Source organism: Panthera onca, chromosome A1, assembly GCF_046562875.1.
Source record: "Panthera onca isolate mPanOnc1 chromosome A1, mPanOnc1 haplotype 2, whole genome shotgun sequence".
Classification (NCBI taxonomy): domain Eukaryota; kingdom Metazoa; phylum Chordata; class Mammalia; order Carnivora; family Felidae; genus Panthera; species Panthera onca.
The window spans coordinates 141,234,694-141,252,463 of NC_138339.1; positions in this window are offsets into that span (position 1 = coordinate 141,234,694).

Sequence of the window (17,770 nt, forward strand, 5' to 3'; positions counted from 1 at the left end):
TGGATTCAGCATTAATGCAGATCAGTCAAGTGGTGGACGGGTGGCTTCTGGCTTTTGTAATGAGGCATGGGTCTGTATCACTTTCTATTTACATGGCCTTACTGAGTTTTTTTTACCCCTCTACACCTCAGTTTTCTGTCTGTAACACAATGTTGACAATGTTTACCTCTGCTGCTCATTGGGGTATTACAAGAGGTAATGAAGGCTGCATGCTTGGCATAGGGCAAGGGACACGGTAAGTGTTTTAAAACCCAGTGGTGGGGTGCCTGGGTGGTTCAGTTGGTTAAGCGTCAGACTCTTGGTTTTGGCTCAGGTCATGATTGCACAGTTGGTGGGTTCCAGCCTCATGCTGGGCTCTGCCTTATCTCGGGCTCCACGCTGACAGTGCAGAGTCTACTTGGGATTCTCTCTCTCTCTCTCTCTCTCTCTGCCCTGCTCTCTCTGTCTCTCTCTCTCAAAAAATAAACTAAAAAAAAAAAAAAAAGCCAACGGCAAAAGGAGACTAGGAAACCTCTATCTTCTGTATATTCTGAGAAGGAGGTGGTAGGGAAAAAAATGGAGTAGAAGGAATATCACTGCAAGATGCACTGACATGCCATAGATTCCCTAAGATACAAAGCTACTCTTTTAACCTCCTTTCCAAAGGAAACAGAGTAAATTAAAAGACCTGCCTTGGGCCACCTGGGATTCTCTCTCTCTCCCTCTGCCCTTCCCCTGCTCATGAGCACATTCTCTCTGTCTCTCTCTCTCTCAGTCTCTCTCTCTCAAAATAAATACATAAATTAAAAAAGAAAAGAAAAGAAAAAGACCCACCTTATTCAGGCATCTCACTAAGGAGGTATAGCAGTGCTCCACCATAACATCAGGAGTCCAACGGGTTCCATTCAACTGGGACTTGCATCCAGACACATTCAGATGCAAGGATGAGGTCATTTCTTAAACAAATTAACAGAACTTGAAAGATGTCCTTTTACCTCCCAGTCTCTAATAGGAAGGCTAAAGGATTTCCATATTTGTCTCCCAAGCACACCCACATTAGACCTGCCCTACCCTGCCAGGAAGTATTTATCCCACCTTCTTCTCTTTGAGATGTTGTTTTTGTTTTTGTTTTTGTTTTTTTTTGGGGGGGGGTCATCCATTCGTGTAGTGGTCTAGTCTTTGAGACCATCTCTAATCACTTTTCTTCACACTGCATCAAAAAAAAAAAAAAAGATAATTTCATATATGCCTTGAAGGATAAACTGCAGCCAGCTAGCAAATTCAAAACAAGTGCAAAGTCAGCAGCACACCAATGAGACCAGTGTTTATTACTCACATGAAAATGAAAAGGAGGGTTAATCCAGTAATGAATCCAGCACAGCAGCATCTGGAGGGGCAGCGGGAGGACAAAGTACTGAAGGAGCCCAGAAACCAAGGAGGCGTTATCAGCAAACAGGGTCTTTGCCTACATGTCTGCTTCTCACCCCAAGATGTAAACTTCCTTTGAATCCTCTCACTTAAGAGCATAACCCTTTCCAGCTCCAGGAGACTTGCATGCCTCTAGATAAATGCAGCATAAATGACAGTTTAATAGCTTTCCACCTGCAGCACCTGTGCTGACAAATAGTACCAGGCATCCAACAAGTTGAAGGGTCTCAGCGTGTGAGAAATAGAACAGCTGGTCCAGTCCTTGCTCATTTGCCGAACAACTCCAGTAATCCCAGCTTGAGGTGGAATAAAATCTCTAGAAAGGTAGTTAACTCAAAGCTTCTGTGCGAGAAGCATCTGTCATCTAAAACAACTTTGTGGGAGACGTGTGGCAAATGATGAGAAAGATGGCCCCCAGAAGGAGTGACGGTGTTGGCAAACACACCCTTTCTGAGGTGACATGGCCGGTCTCTGTGGCCACTACCTTGGGTTGTCAAACAACATCTGGCCCACAACCAGAAGCACTTACCCAACACCCTCCTTGGAATAAAACGAATGCTTGGTCATTCACAATGCACTTGGGTCCTGTTCCATGAGAGGTACTTAAGCTTCCTATTTATTTTACCTACGGGGAATACATGGTCCAGCTCATTGTATATCTACTCTACAAAGTCTGCAAGTATTCATACGGGAAAAAAAAAAAAAGTACTTTCAGGAGTAGAGTGGTAGGAACTTGATAACAACCCAACTAACTGAAAAATACTTTCTTTCTCCTGGGATTGCTATCCCAGTGAGCGCAAACATGTGTAGCAGAGATGGCCTGTTTTTCGTGTAAAATGTTTCCATTGTTTGTATGTGTCAGCTGAAAACATGCCTTATCTTCTCATGCAATTATTAGTTGCTGAATAAAGTTCTTTAACTGAACTGCCTCTTGAGATCTGCTCCTTTGTTGAGTCACACCCACTAACCATTACTGAATTTAATCCTACCCGAGGCCAGGGATTTGCAGCAAGAGGAAACAAGAGTATTGCACATACACAAAGCTTATGTTCACACCTGCTCTCCACAACAAGTAAGCCACACACTCAAAAACCAATAAATACAAACACAGACCCTTCCATGCTCCGTGCGCACCTGAATGTATATTGCCCCAGTTCTACTTTTGGCGTTGTCTTCCATTTCTAGATCTTTTCACATCCTTCAGATTTATCTTCTGAATGAGCACATTAAATGGCTTTAGTGAATACCTACTCCTATGTTTTCCTCCACTATCCAATCTTTCTCATGCATTTCCACCATGAGCACCTTGTCTGGGCTCCTCCCGACTTCCTGTGATGAGGAGAGGGGAAAGTTCAAAATTGCCCATGATCATGAGCTTACATACAGGAAGCCACCCAAACCTTCAGTCTAGGGTAGAATGTTCCAAATTTTATTCTCAGAGGAAAAAGACTTTTTTTAATGATGATCGTTTAAAATGATAATCTTTTGGGAATGTACTTCAGCAACAATTCAGGGGAAAAGCAAACAACACTTTGCTTCCTACAGAGACTTCACAACCTACAAACTGAGTCGGTTAATACTTGACATTCAGCACAACATCATGGCTCCAAAACTGTTAGCAAGATGATTACGGATGACTTCATAGCCTAAGACAGCAGCCTACAATTCCTACCTGTTACTAGTTCTGTCCTCACAGCCTAATTATTATTCCTGCACATATCTTTACACTTTAATTTTTTATCATTGCCAAGCCATCAGACATGGATTTGGAGCAAAGTCAAATAGGAAATTATATTCCACTGTGATTTTTGAGCAACTAATAGTTCCCACTTGAATGAAATGAATTTTTACACCAAATTCAATAATACAGCTCCAGTCTGGAAATTTAGAGCTAAACTGTACTTACCTGAAGTTTAACTCATTAGATTTCTTAACTTCACCACATAAACCCTAAGCTCCGCTTTTCAGTCCGGCCATTAAGTTACAATGTAATGAGGCCTAGCTCATTTTGTTTGGTTTGTTATTCTCCATATGTAAAATGGCAATAATCCAAATTCTCCAAGGTTCTCCAAACCTCATTTTAGGATTTACGTTAAAGCATCTAAAAAGGGTTTCTAGAAGCCCTAAAAGTCTGCATAGATGTTACAGGTGTTAGGTACAGATATTTGGTCCAAATTTTTTTTATTTTTAATGTATATTTTTAACACTGTGAGACTATACTAGGAATCACTAACTCATAGGCGCTATGTATCAAATTTGAACACATTTTGGTGAACTCCCTTCCAAGATACTGCCTGGTTGACTCATTCTTGTGTGCAAACCTCAGTTTAAAGCTATTCCTACCAAATCTGTGCATACAAATGAATTTTCTTTAAATATTTATTGGGGCACCTGGATGTCTCAGTTGGTTAAGCATCTGACTTCAGCTTAGGTCATGATCACACCTTTCATGACTTCGAGCCCTGATCAGGCTCTGTGCTGACAGTTTAGAGCCTGGATCCTGCTTCGGATTCTGTGTCTCCCTCTCTCTCTGCCCCTCCCCGGCTTGGGTTCTCTCTCTCTCTCTCTCTCTCTCTCTCTCAAAAATAAATAATAATTTTAAAAAATTTAACTATGTTATATATTAATAAGGGTATCAAAAAGGCCCTGGTCTTTTTTTTTTTTTTTAAGCTAGTATCTGGCTTCCATTTATATCTAGAGATGTATAACAAGGGCCTCATATCCATGAAAGGCCTGTGTGCTAAGCCATCCCTATTGGACATGTATGACACATGGTCTCATTCAGTAGCTTGTGGGCAGTGCAGTGAGACAGTATAAGAAGAAATTATTAAAGCCAATTTACAAGCCTGGTTGGTTAATGGCAGATTTTGCAATCATGTTGGGAGATCACAAAATCATATAGGATCTCAGACAGAACAGAGGACAATGGAGAGTAGTCGTTCCTCAAACATCCCCTGGCCTGACATCTCCTGGCTTAATCTGCCATGTACATGTCCTTTGACCTTCTCACAGTAAACTATACCTTCCATAAGGTTGATATGGTAAGAGAACTCGGTTCTCTCAAACCAATAACCCAGTTTCTATAATATTGTGCTCCTCCCATTTATATACCATGTAAGATTCAGATTCATCTGCCTGGAACACAAGCTTATCACTTATTAGTCAACCACTTATTAGTCATACATGATACATTAATTTCCAACAGATAACACTGGAAATGTGATTGACAAATCTGTTAGTATTTATTAAAGATTTTGTGTCCTTCTTGTTTTTGATGTTTATGATAAGAAAGACAAGCAGTAGTTAGATATTGTTGGTGGTACAAATTTGAAATGAAATTTTCCCACTATACCTTCTGGATAGATAATAATTACAAAGTGTCCTGAGAGCATACTTTGTTACATTTTCAACTACCTGTACATTGACTCAGGATTCCCGTAATATAGATTAGAGTACAGAGTTCTACACAATATTCTATCAGAAAATAGGACTCACAAGCTAAAAAAAAAAAAAAAAGATTGAAAATTGCTACTCTATAACCACTGATATTTTCGAACCATCCTGGTCATTGGAGTCAAAAATCAACTGTGTCGTCCAAGCTGTATTTTTCCCAAGCTGTGAGTAAGCGTCACTAGTAAGAGAAGGACACTTTTCACATCATGCCAACCTGAAACACAGCTGGAACAGCTTTTCAAAATCAAATATGTAGTCAATGTATAAAACTAGAAAAGTAAGTTTCAGGCGAAATGAAATTGAGACATCATCTGTATCAGAAAGAATGCAAACAGGTCTGATAATAATAATATGTTATCAGCATTTATCATAAATACTGTGTGCTTCTGGCCTGGATTTTGTATTTCTGATAAAGAATTAAAGTAGTTGCGGGGAGCCTGGGTGACTCAATAGGTTAAAGCATCCAACTCTTGATTTCCACTCAGGTCATGATCTCATGGCTCATGAGATCAAGCCCTGCATCCGACTCTGCAGTGACAGCACGGAGCCTGCTCAAGATTCTCTCTCTCCCTCTCTCTGCTCCTCCCCTCCTCTCTCTCAAAATAAATAAACATTAAAAAAAAAAAAGAATTAAAGTAGCTGTTCAATGTTGAGTTGTGATCATACATGACTACATGACTTTCAGCTCTGCCCTTAGCCTTCCTGCCCTATTCAATCTCTTCCTTTTGCCTCTATTTATTTACCTTATAAAGCTATGTTCCAAATTCAAAATAAAGCTACTCCTGTAAGTTATACAATAATTATTCCTCAGTTAAACTTGTCTTTAAGAATATCAATAAAGTGGTGCACCTGGGTGGCTCAGTTGGTTAAGTGTCTGACTTCGGCTCAGGTCATATCTCGGGATTCGTGAGCTCAAGCCCCACATCAGGCTCTGTGTTGAGAGCTCAGAGCCTAGAGTCTGCTTCAGATTCCATGTCTGTCTCTGTCCCTCCTCCACTCACACTCTCTGGTTCTCTCTCAAGATAAATAAATAAGCATTAAAAAAAAGGAATATCAATAAAATGACTTTAAGAAAGAGCTTCCACTTTGTTTCCATTTTTCTCTTTCATTCCTCAAAAAAGAGAACAATGCGGAAAGAGTGGATATTAGCACTTTTTATTATATATTTTTTTGTAAATAAGAACTAAAAAAATATGAAGGACCACCCATTCCCCAACCATATCCATTCTTTTAAATTTAGTCAATAACTCTCAACTTAATTTAGTTTCCCCATGACACCAACCACTATTGTGTGCACTCAAAAGATTCAGCAGGACTCAATGACTGCAAACGATATTTTAATTATTCCTAAGTCATAAACTGTTTTATTTTAGATTACTTTTCCCTTAGCATTTTGTATAACTGAAGCCTATTCGTAGATGCTTCAAGTAAATGCATTCAATTATAAGATCAGTTGTGTCCTTATGCTTTTTGTATCACTCCTATATTGTATAATTACTTAAACAATACTGTAAGCAAATAACGTGTGTAGTGAATTATGAGTTAACCATAAAGAAAACTTCAGTTTCTCTCTTAGTTAATATCTTCTGCTAGAAGACAACTTGATAACTTTTCATCTCAAGAAAATGAGTTTGGATGGGTTCCCCCAGAACCAAACCCAGTAATAAACAATCTGGTTCCTTGCGGGGTGCCTGGGTGGCTCTGTCGGTTAAGCGTCTGACTCTTGGTTTCAGCTCAGGTCCTGAACTCACAGTTTCATGAGTTCGAGCCCCACATCAGGCTCTGTACTAACAGTGCAGAGACTGCTTGGGATTCTCTGTCTCCCTCTCTCTCTGTCCCTTTCCCCCTTTTGCTGTCTCCATCTGCCTCAAAATAAATAAATAAACTTAAAAAAAATATTCTGGTTCCAACAGTTAATTTGAGAAATGGAAGAAATCCCAGTAAGAAAGTAAGAAAGAGAGATAGGGAAGAGAAGGCCAGCATTGAAAAGTGTGTTATTAGCCAGGTGACAGTGTAGGAAAGTAGGGCTAATCCATGGAAAAAACTCTAAGAAATGCAATGGTCCTACCAAAAGGGCAAGGGAGCTGGGACATTTATGTACCAATCACTGGTAGAGGGCTGCTCCTGAGGAACTATTAATTCCCCTCATTTCCTCCTGCCATCTGGACAAGCAGAGCAGACTTCTACAGTGTCAGGAGAAACTCTTGGACTAGAAAATGGCAGACACTGGCAAGTTGGAAGTCTGCCAAGTGCACAAAATGGTAACGTGTAAGAGGTATGGGAAGGGCACTGCACGAATTACCAATAGGAGACAATTAGCAAAAAGCAAATTCTGAAGGTTTCACAAGTGATCTTAGCAGGTGAGTAAAGATAATAAGAAATGTCTCTCCCCAAAAGCCCACGACTCACTGTTCTTCATAATTCGAATAATGGTTGCTGATTACTATTTATTTGACACCTCCTGTTTGCCAGGTACTGCCCAGAGGGGCCAACATCCATGATCACATTTATTATTCACACCAGTCCTATTATTATCATCTCTAATTCCCAGATGAGGACATTAAATAATTACTTATTACTTAAGATTAAATAATATGGGTTAAGTAATTTACTGAAGTAATAGATACCAACCCAGGTCTGACAGATACCAGCATATACATTCTTCTATTGTTTTCAAAGGTCCCTAGATGAACGGATATGGCTTTGTTAGCATGAATATGTAATCAGCTCTGGAAATGCTATTTAAAGAACTTCATAGTCCACCTCCTTCCGAGAAAAACCTATGTCGTAATATCGTCATAATTCCAGGGGCACCTGGGTGGCTCAGTCGGTTGAGCATCCAACTTCAGCTCAGGTCATGATCTCACAGTTTGTGAGTTCGAGCCCCGTGTCAGGCTCTGTGCTGATGGCTCAGAGCCTGGAGCCTGCTTCAGATTCTGTGTCTCCTCTCTCTGCTCTTCTTCTGCTCATATGCTGTCTCTTTCTCTCTCAGAAATAAAGATTAAAAAAATTTTTTTTAATATCTTCATAATTCCAGCCCGTGTACGAGAAACGAAGAGACTTCCCACACTGGTGGCCCTGCCATTCCTACAGTGTGGGCTTTCACGAGAAGCTCTTATTTTAGCACCTGACCCTTTGTGGTTGGCACTATGAAACCACCTCGGCTTCTATGTCCTTTCCCGGTCTGACTTCCATTCACGCTGCCTGATCACGGAGGGGGCAGTTTCTGTTCGGCAGGATCATCCCAGCCTGACTTTTGTTTTACCCCTTCACATTCTATGTTCCACCAAGTGGCAATTTTATTCTCAGATATTCAGCTAGAACTTTAAAATAGATTTCCAAAGAGCATCTGAGTGTTAGAACTTCAAAGTGGTCAAGTAAAACTGTGCTCTCCCATAGAGTAAACCTAAATTCTAATCCCTGTTACATGGTATCTGGGGAGAAATCACATTTCATATTCTCATGTAGGAATCCCTTTTTATTCCTGATTCTCCAAATCATTCTTAAAACCTGCAAACTTCAAGTCTTCTAACGTTATCTTAGCTCATTTTCAGTTTGTATCAAAGGAAAGGCCTATCATGGGGGAAAGGCTTCCGTTACTTCACCAGCTTAATTTCTAGACAAAAGCTTTGAGGTGATCGGCAGGAGGAGATTTGAGTTCAGTTAAGCCACAAGCTAGGAAGATAGTGCGTCCACTTGTGCTTCCTAAGCCACAAGCAAGGAAAGGCAATGAAGGTCACATCCTGGGACAACAAATCCCATGGAGAATACTGTTATGTTTTGTTATAGTAACATTTTGTGGTAATAGGTGGTTTGTAGAAGATTCCCAAGATCAAAGGAGTTGGTAATGAGGGACCTTCAGAAACGGAAAGTAAGAAGGCTCTAAAAACAGTAGCTATTTGGAAATTACAAATGGTATCCATCCGGTGATGAATAATGAAGATAAACAGCATATCCCTACTCAGGGAATTCCGTTACTTTCAAACCACAGGATATTAGGGGTGTTGCCATGATTAGGGGTACTTTTTGCACTCTGGTTGTTACACATATTTTAAAAGTTTTTATTGGGGCGCCTGGGTGGCGCAGTCGGTTAAACGTCCGACTTCAGCCAGGTCACGATCTCACGGTCCGTGAGTTCGAGCCCCGCGTCAGGCTCTGGGCTGATGGCTCAGAGCCTGGAGCCTGTTTCCGATTCTGTGTCTCCCTCTCTCTCTGTCCCTCCCCCGTTCATGCTCTCTCTCTGTCCCACAAATAAATAAAAAAACGTTGAAAAAAAAAAAATTAAAAAAAAAAAAAAAAAAGTTTTTATTTAGGGGCGCCTGGGTGGCGCAGTCGGTTAAGCGTCTGACTTCAGCCAGGTCACGATCTCACGGTCCGTGAGTTCGAGCCCCGCGTCAGGCTCTGGGCTGATGGCTCAGAGCCTGGAGCCTGTTTCCGATTCTGTGTCTCCCTCTCTCTCTGTCCCTCCCCCGTTCATGCTCTGTCTCTCTCTGTCCCAAAAATAAATAAACGTTGAAAAAAAAAATTTTTTTTAAAAGTTTTTATTTAAATTCCACTTAGTAATATACAGTATAATATTGGTTTCAGGTGTACAAGTTAGGGATTCACTGATTCCATACAACACCTGGTGCTCATCACAAGTGCACTCCTTAATCCCCATCACCTATTTAACCCACCTCTCCAACTCACTTCCCCTCGGGTAACCATAATTTGTTCTCTACAGTTAAGAGCCTATTTCTTGGTTTGCCTCTCTTTTTTTTTTTTTCCCTTTGCTCATTTGTTTTGTTTCTTTAAATTCCACATGAGTGAGTCATATGGTATTTGTCTTTGACTGAAGTACTTGGCTTAGCATAATACTCTCTAGCTCCATCCATGTCTTTGCAAATAGTAAGATTTCATTCTTTTTTTATGGCTGGGTAATATTCTATTGCATAAATACACCACATATTCTTTATCCATTCATCAGTCAACGGATGCTTGCACTGTTTCCATGTTGTGGCTACTGTAGACAATGCTGCTATAAACATCAGGGTGCATTTATCCCTTCAAATTAGTATCTTTGTATTCTTTGGGTAAGAATACACTACCTAGTAGTGTGAGTGCTGGATCGTAGGGTAGTCCCATTTTTAACTTTTTCAGGAACCTCCATACTGTTTTCCAGAGTAGCTGCACCAGTTTGCATTCCCACCAGCAGGGCAAGAGGGCTCCCCTTTTGCCGCATCCTTGGCAACACCTGTTGTTTCTTGAGTTGTTGACTTTAGCCATTCTTACAGGTGTGAGGTGCTAAATCACTGTAGTTTTGACGTGCATTTTCCTGATAATGACCGATGTCATTGAGCATCTTTTCACATGTCTATTGGCCATCTGTATGTCTTCTTTGTAAAAATGTCTACTCAAGTCTCCTGCCCATTTTTAATTGGCTTATTCATTTTTGGGGTGTTGAAGTTCCTAAGTACTTTACGTATTTTGAATACTAACCCTTTATCAGATAGGTGCTTGTAACACATAATTGTCAATCTGAATGTTAACATAGACACACACATTGAGAAAAAGAAACCTTTCATTAGGTCTGTGCTCTGAAAAATCACAGGTTTTTCATCAATGTGACTAGAGGCTTCCTTCACATCCTAAAACTATTTCCACAGAAGTATCTTCCCTTCCTCAAAAGGGAAGCTAAGGAGACTTTTAGGAGTGGCTCTCTTCCCTGAGGCAGGCATCAGTTTTCTTCTTTCAAAATAATCAGTAGGGTGAATATTTTACAACACGAAGAGACAGACCAGACTAGACATAAAAAAAAACAAACAAACACAAAGCATAAGAGACTCTTAAAAACTGAGAACAAACTAAGGGTTGATGAGGGGTGGGAGGGAGGGCAGGGTGGGTGATGGGTATTGAGGAGGGCACCTTTTTGGATGAGCACTGGATGTTGTATGGAAACCAATTTGACAATAAACTTCATATATTGAAAAAAAAAATTTTAAAATAAAAAACAAACAAACATAAAAGTGCACTGAACTTAATTCACAGAGACATACTGAATCCATCATTGTGATTTTAAGACTATTTCTTAAATGTCTCAGCAGATCTAGATCACACACACACGCACACACTTTGGTAGGACAGAATGTCCTGGATAAATAAGGAATTCAGCAACCACTTTTAAGGAGAGGTGTTCTGACTTTGCTTACAACCTCTTCTGAAGTAAAAAAGGTTCCCTGTGGCAAGGTCCATCACCTCATTTGAGGCAAGCCCAGAAAGCAGGGCCCTCTCTGTTCCAGGGGAACAGCACTGCATATGGGGCTGGCACAGGTGTGGCCCAGAGAGAGGTCGCTGAAGAAATTTCCAAGTTAGCGCATGTTCCATCTCTGACAACCTGTGGCATACATACATTTCAGGTGGCACTCCTCACTTAATTATCATGGCTGTTAACTTCATCTTTTTCTCAAGATAAAGAAAGAAGCTAGGAATTGTATGGGAAGTCTCCATACAAGGGAATTTGACCAAAGGTCTCTAGAATACCCTTTTCTTTCTTTTTTTTAAGTTTATTTATTTTGAGGGGGGCAGGAAAGACCATGAGCAGGGGAGGGGCAGAGAGAGAGAAGGAGAGAGAGAGAATCCCAAGCAGGCTCCATGCTACTAGCACAGATCCCAGTGCAGGGCTGGACCTCATGAACCGTGAGATCATGATCTGAGCCAAGATCAAGAGTCGGACCCTTAAATGAGCCACCCAGGTGCCCCTCTAGGAGACCCTTTTCATCCTCACGAGGTTGGGGGACAGGAAGAGGAGAAGGTAGAGAGGCCCAGGAGTTGGAAAGGCCCTTAGCTGCTACTTGCTTCCAGCATTCTGCTCTAAAACCCCTCATATTCTGCTTTTCCCCATCAGTTGCTATTTCCTTTCAGCTGTTGCAGGTGCCAGACTCCCCTTCTACAGTGATGACCCTTTCAGGTCGTGAGGTAACTTTTTAAAATACAAAGAAAGCTCTGCCTTGTATAATCTTAGGAGGTGTCACTGATTCCATGTTGCTCTTAACAGAATGAAGGTATGATGGCCTCCACCCACCCCACTCACTGCCTCACTTAACTCCAGTGCCCTGTGTAGTCCCATGTGTGACCCTGGCCCACACACAGAAGAATTTGACCTTTCTGTCTGTGTCGATGCCCAGATAAATCCACCCTATACACAGTCATCTAACTGACTTTTCTGAAACACACATATGACATAGTTACTTCTCTGCCTAGTACCTCTAGTGAATCCCCTTTGCCCAAAGAACAAAGTTTAAACTTGTGAACATGGCCTATGAAACCCTGCCTCCCTTTCCAGGCACATCCCCTGTCACTTTCCTCCCTCAGATTTCATGACCCCAACGTACTAAAGAACATACATTTTTTTTCCTCATCCTAAGGATTCATAACGGACTGGTCTCTCTTCCTGAAATTTTACTCCTTCCCTCCATCTTTCCCTCATTCCCTCCGTCTGGGAGGGTCATGGAAAATATCTGCTCATCCTGCAGATCTCCACTATCACTTCCTTTGAGAACCCTCTCTGGTCCCCCGTTCCCTACCCCTACCACTGGGCTCAGTTCATTGACACTCCTGTTTGAACCCACAGAGACTCTACTTCCTCTATTGGGCAACTTATTTCCTATGCCAATTAATTAATTCATTCCTATGCCTATTTATTTATCAGTCCCTCTGAACTATAAGCTCCTGAAAGACTGAGAACTTGTTTCCTTCACTACTATATCTCAAAACCTGACACAATACCTGATACCTGATAGCAATCCAATTGATGAATGAGTGAATGCATGAATGAATGAATTTTTACAAATGAATGCATGACAAGCTGGCCACTTGTATAAGGTCAGTCCCTGTTCCATTCCTCACTCCCTTACCTGCAACCTAAATCACAGCCCAGTTCTTCTGGTGTCCTTCCCTGGTCCTACAGCATTTGTGAAATTCCAGCAATATCCTTCCCACCCCAGACACCCCTACTTTTGAGCATATGTTTCTCCTTGAGTCTAGTAATACCAGTGAGCCTAAACCTGCCCAGCCTTCTTCTGAGCCAGGTGCAAAACCTTCCTTTCACAATGCTATTAGAGGCCACAAAAGAGAGAAAAATCTCTCTGCACACTTCAAGAAGCAACACCAAGTCTTTGGGGCCTGGGAAATGCCAATGTAAGCCTAGAAAATTCATGGCACCACTATAGTATCAGCCCTACTTCCTCTCTGACAGTGAGGGCCCAAAGAGCATATCAGAGAATTTTCTGGACCTCTATAGTTTTAAACAAGCTCTACGTTGACATACAGTTTGGATGGAACCTGCACAGTGAATTTAGCTCAAGTCTGGCTCCATGACTTGCCTTGTGGAAACAACGTGAAGTTAACTGTTGTCTCTGTAAGCCATAAGACTTAAACTTGAAACTCTGGTCTTTGCTTGGTCCTCAGAAAGATGCAGGCCTGGGTCTGTCTTTCTAAGACCAGATAGTCACTGTCTGAAACACGAGAGCCTGGCCATGCATCCAGAAGTACAACAGGACTATTTCTGTCTGTCTGAGAACATGGGGTTTTTCACATGACTCATGTTAAATCTCCCAGGACAGCAAAACTTTACTCATAAAGGGTAAAAGGTATATTAATCCCAAGTTTCACAAACCTTCTCATCTCTTATTATTCATATGCAATCAGTTCTAGAAAGATTCCATTTTGAATTGGAAATGTGTTTGTAAGGATGCAATTTCGCTTTGGGGCTCCCCCTTAGATATGGGCTTCCAGATTTACCAAAAGTCATTAAGAGAAAGGTTCATCCCACCTAAGAGAAGCCCAAGGAAGTAATTCCAGTCAAATACTGGCTATGGCTTTTCAGCTATGTTCACTAAGGATTTTACACCATACCTAGACGACCTCAAGCAACTTGTAACTACCCAAGAGCCATTTTGTGCCACACCCCTGAGCTGCCTCCACCATAGCTCATCAGAACTGTCATCAGACTTAATCAATAAAAAATACAGGACACCCAGTTAAACTGGAACTTTACATAAATCATAAATACTTATGTTTTGTATAAGTATATCCTATGTGCTATGCAGGGCATATTAATACTAAAAATGTTTTCATTGTTTTTCTGACATTCAAATTTAACTACACATCCTATACTTTATCTGTCATATCGTACTCATCGGAAATGGTGGAGACTCATAAGGATCCCAGAGAAGACTCAGAGAATCCTTGACTTTTATTTATCCACCCTAAGCAGTGAGCGTAAACTTCCCACTCCAATTAATAAGCTATAATGAAGTATATCCTTAGTTTCAGGGCTTTTTCTACTTGTCATTATCTTTTTTGTTTTGGAGATGTTTATTTTTTTCCCCTTAACCTTAATAGCTCCTCAGGAAATATTTGAACGTTCATTACACAAAGGAAAAACAACATGAATCTGAAAAATTAAGGGAACCGCCTGGTGTTTGGTGAAAAAGTATTAGGAAGATTGAAAAAGCCAAATTTAATAAGTGAGTCCTTCCAAGGACATTTTCATAGCTTCATATTCTCCCACACTCTGAAGATGTGATTGCATCAAGAATGCAGGGCTGCTAACCACATTTAAGCCTTCCTTAAGTCTATCAAATTGAAGATGCTTTTATACTAAGAAGTGAGCTGAGTAGCTGCTACGGGGACACTGGCAGTTGATGGAGCCCTTGCAAAGGCCTGGAGGGAAACAGCAAGTTTTTCTGTGGGTCTCTGCACTGGCCCCAGTGTTACCACACTCCTGGTACTGGTCAACTTGAAGTACCGTTTTACCCATCTTCACTTGTCTGTTACTATTTAGACAGCATACTAGACTTGACATTACATAAATTATATTCAAGAAACCATTTTTAAAATTTGGTAGGCAGTCTTAAATATATACATTCTAGTCCCTGGCTTACATTCATTCAGCTGAATAAGGGTTTTTATAAAGAGTCGGTTTAGGAGCACATGGGTGGTTCAGTGGGTTAAGCATCCAACTTTGGCTCAGGTCATGATCTCATGGTTCGTGGGTTCGAGCCCCTCATCAGTCTCTGTGCTGACAGCGTGAAGCCTGGAGCCTGCTTCAGATTCTGTGTCTCCCTTTCTCTCTTCCCTTCCCCCACTCACGCTCTGGCTGTCTCTCTCTCAAAAACAAATAAACATTTTTTAAAAAGTCAGTTTACTTACCCCATGTAACAAACCCATGCATGCTAGAGATGTAACAAGGTAACATATTTAAAGGTTTTAGTGGCAAAACCATCCACTCTTCCAAATAGAGACAATAAAGCAAAATGATTAAAGGAATGGATTTTGACTTGCTCCAAAGTCTCAGCCAAGTTGTCTGGCCCCTGTGTAAGTTCTGGAGCAAAGGAAAGAAGAAGAAGTAGATGAAGAAGTTATTCATGCCTCATCTGCCTTTATCTGTTACAGAGGGTTTATAACTGTACCTGTTCGATGGGGATGTCATGAAACTGTGTGTAAGAATTATATATAAGCAGTGAGAAGTGTACCTGACACAGAGTAAGCACTCAGCAGATGTTAACTATTAGCTACTGGAAAATTTGTCCATGAAAAGGACTTCTTTATCAGCAGATGACTCAACGGGAGAGAGTAAATCACAGAATCACAGCAAGTTAGAGGGGACTTAGTTCATACTCTACATGAAAAAGTGTGTATGTGTAGAAAAATGTCTGAAAATTTGCATATCAAATGGTTAATCATGTTAACTTTGAGGATTGGAATGAATATAGTGGGGAAAGAATAAAGAAAAAATTACGTTTTACTCAATTTATCTGTTGAGTTTTTATACTCTTAATATATTGTTTGTGAATTTAGGTTTTTTTTTCATTTTATTTTATTTTCAGAGAGAGCACACACAAGCTGGGGAGAGGGGCAGAGATAGAGAGAGAGAATTCCAAGCAGGCATCACAGTTAGCACAGAGCACGAGGCAGGGTTTGATTCCACAACCCTGGGGTCAAGACCTGAGCCAAACTCAAGAGTCAAACACTCAAATGAATGAACCACCCAGGCAACTCTGTTTGTGAAATTTTAACAAATGTATCAGGATAAATGGTTTGAAGTTTTCCTGATGTGCCTGTATTGTTATTTTGGAATTGTTGGCATTTCCTGCAATCTTTGGATCTATGCCCATTGAGTCAACACACTGTCCTGCAGGGAAGAGGTAACAGAACAGAAATCAAATGAGAGGAAAGGAGTCTGGGAAGTGGGAACATCTCGTAATAACTGTACTTTCGGGAAAGGATATGATGGCAAATGAGGCAAACGTCCTACCCTTGCGATGAAAAGGATCTCTTGGGCTGAGAGTGGATGAAGTCTTGGAGAGCCTGGCTGAGAGAACCAACCAGAAGGCAACACACACACACAGTCTGAGAACACTCTACTTGTCTCCAGACATCAGCCTGACTCCCCAGCAAGAGAGGTATTCAGGTGGAACCCATCCAACTTACTCTGCGTTCACTCTGCCAGGCCATTCATAAACCCTTGAGTTATGGCATGGTCCAGACACCCAGGAAGGTGGTGGCAGTTATGGCATGGCCCAGACACCTAGGAAGGTGGTGGCAGTGGTGATGTGGAGAGGAGACCCCTACCTGCACTTGATGAGATCAAACAGAACCGGCTCAGAACTCTCTTAGGCCAGAAGTTTTCTGCACATGCGTGCACACACACAGACACACACACAGACACACACACACACAGACACACACACACACAAACCACTCTGGCTATCTGGGCCAGGTGGACCTCATTAATCTTGGAATTTCTTAGCACCTGATAGGACTACAGTATACAGTAACCTTAGGCATGAATAAATTCTTCATCTAGCCCCTCATATGCCCCAGGCTAGTGCGATCTAGAATAAGAACAAAGTTCCCAGATGGTTCCAGGAGCTGTGCCCACAACCCTTAGACCAGGTAAGTCTCATCCCACAATATGATAATGGCATGGGCCTGACAGAGTCATTCTCTAGACTAATTAACCCACACAAATACAAGAATACCTCGCTTGTGGTACTTTCTCATTACTTGCTAATTTTATTATTCTGTTTCCCCTCCTTAACAGAGTGGTTTAAAGATCAAATTCTCAAGTCCCCTCAGAAAAGGGGAACTGGTTTTTCTATTGACAATCCTGCCTGTCACCACATTCTCAGCTTAACCTGACTCTAGGTTCACTAAGCTGTCAAAATGTGTACTGTTCAAGTCTTGAGGGAAAACAAGTGGAATGTCTCCGAGAGGGAAGAGCTTGGCTAAGAGACTAGAAAAAATATTCCCCAGGAATCAGAAGAAGAGAGGATTCCAGGGGCCCAGAGCAGAAGGGAACTCAGGTCAGATTCTTGGATGAGGCTAGAAAATCTCAGATTGGAGTATCGTCTGAGAAACTTACACAGGGAACCTTGGGCCTCTGCACTTACAGGTGCAACACAGAAACAGGAAGGACCTTTCAGGTTTGATGCACCTGTTACAGGGCAAATGGGCATCTCCACTGAACTTGTCTGGGTAAGTGATTAGAGCTCATAGGACCCTTTACCCTTTACCCCCATCTCCACCTCCAACATACCAAACCACACACACACACACACACACACACACACACACACACACACGCTCATGCACATCTTGGTACAGATTAAAACCACTCCCTAATTTGTTTCACGTGTGATTTCCTTCCAATTTTCGTTTCACGGTTTCTTTGGTTTTCTATTTACATAGATCTGGGGACACATTTACCCCATGACTCCTACCCAAATCATCTTAACTGGATGGTAATTCAAAGCTGAGATTTGAGCAGTTGTCTAGGGACTCTAATTTGCTGGGAGGTATTCTTGTTATGCATTTTGTTTTTAGAAGGGTTTGGAACTCAACTGCCGGTCTCCAGGGGCCAGCCTTT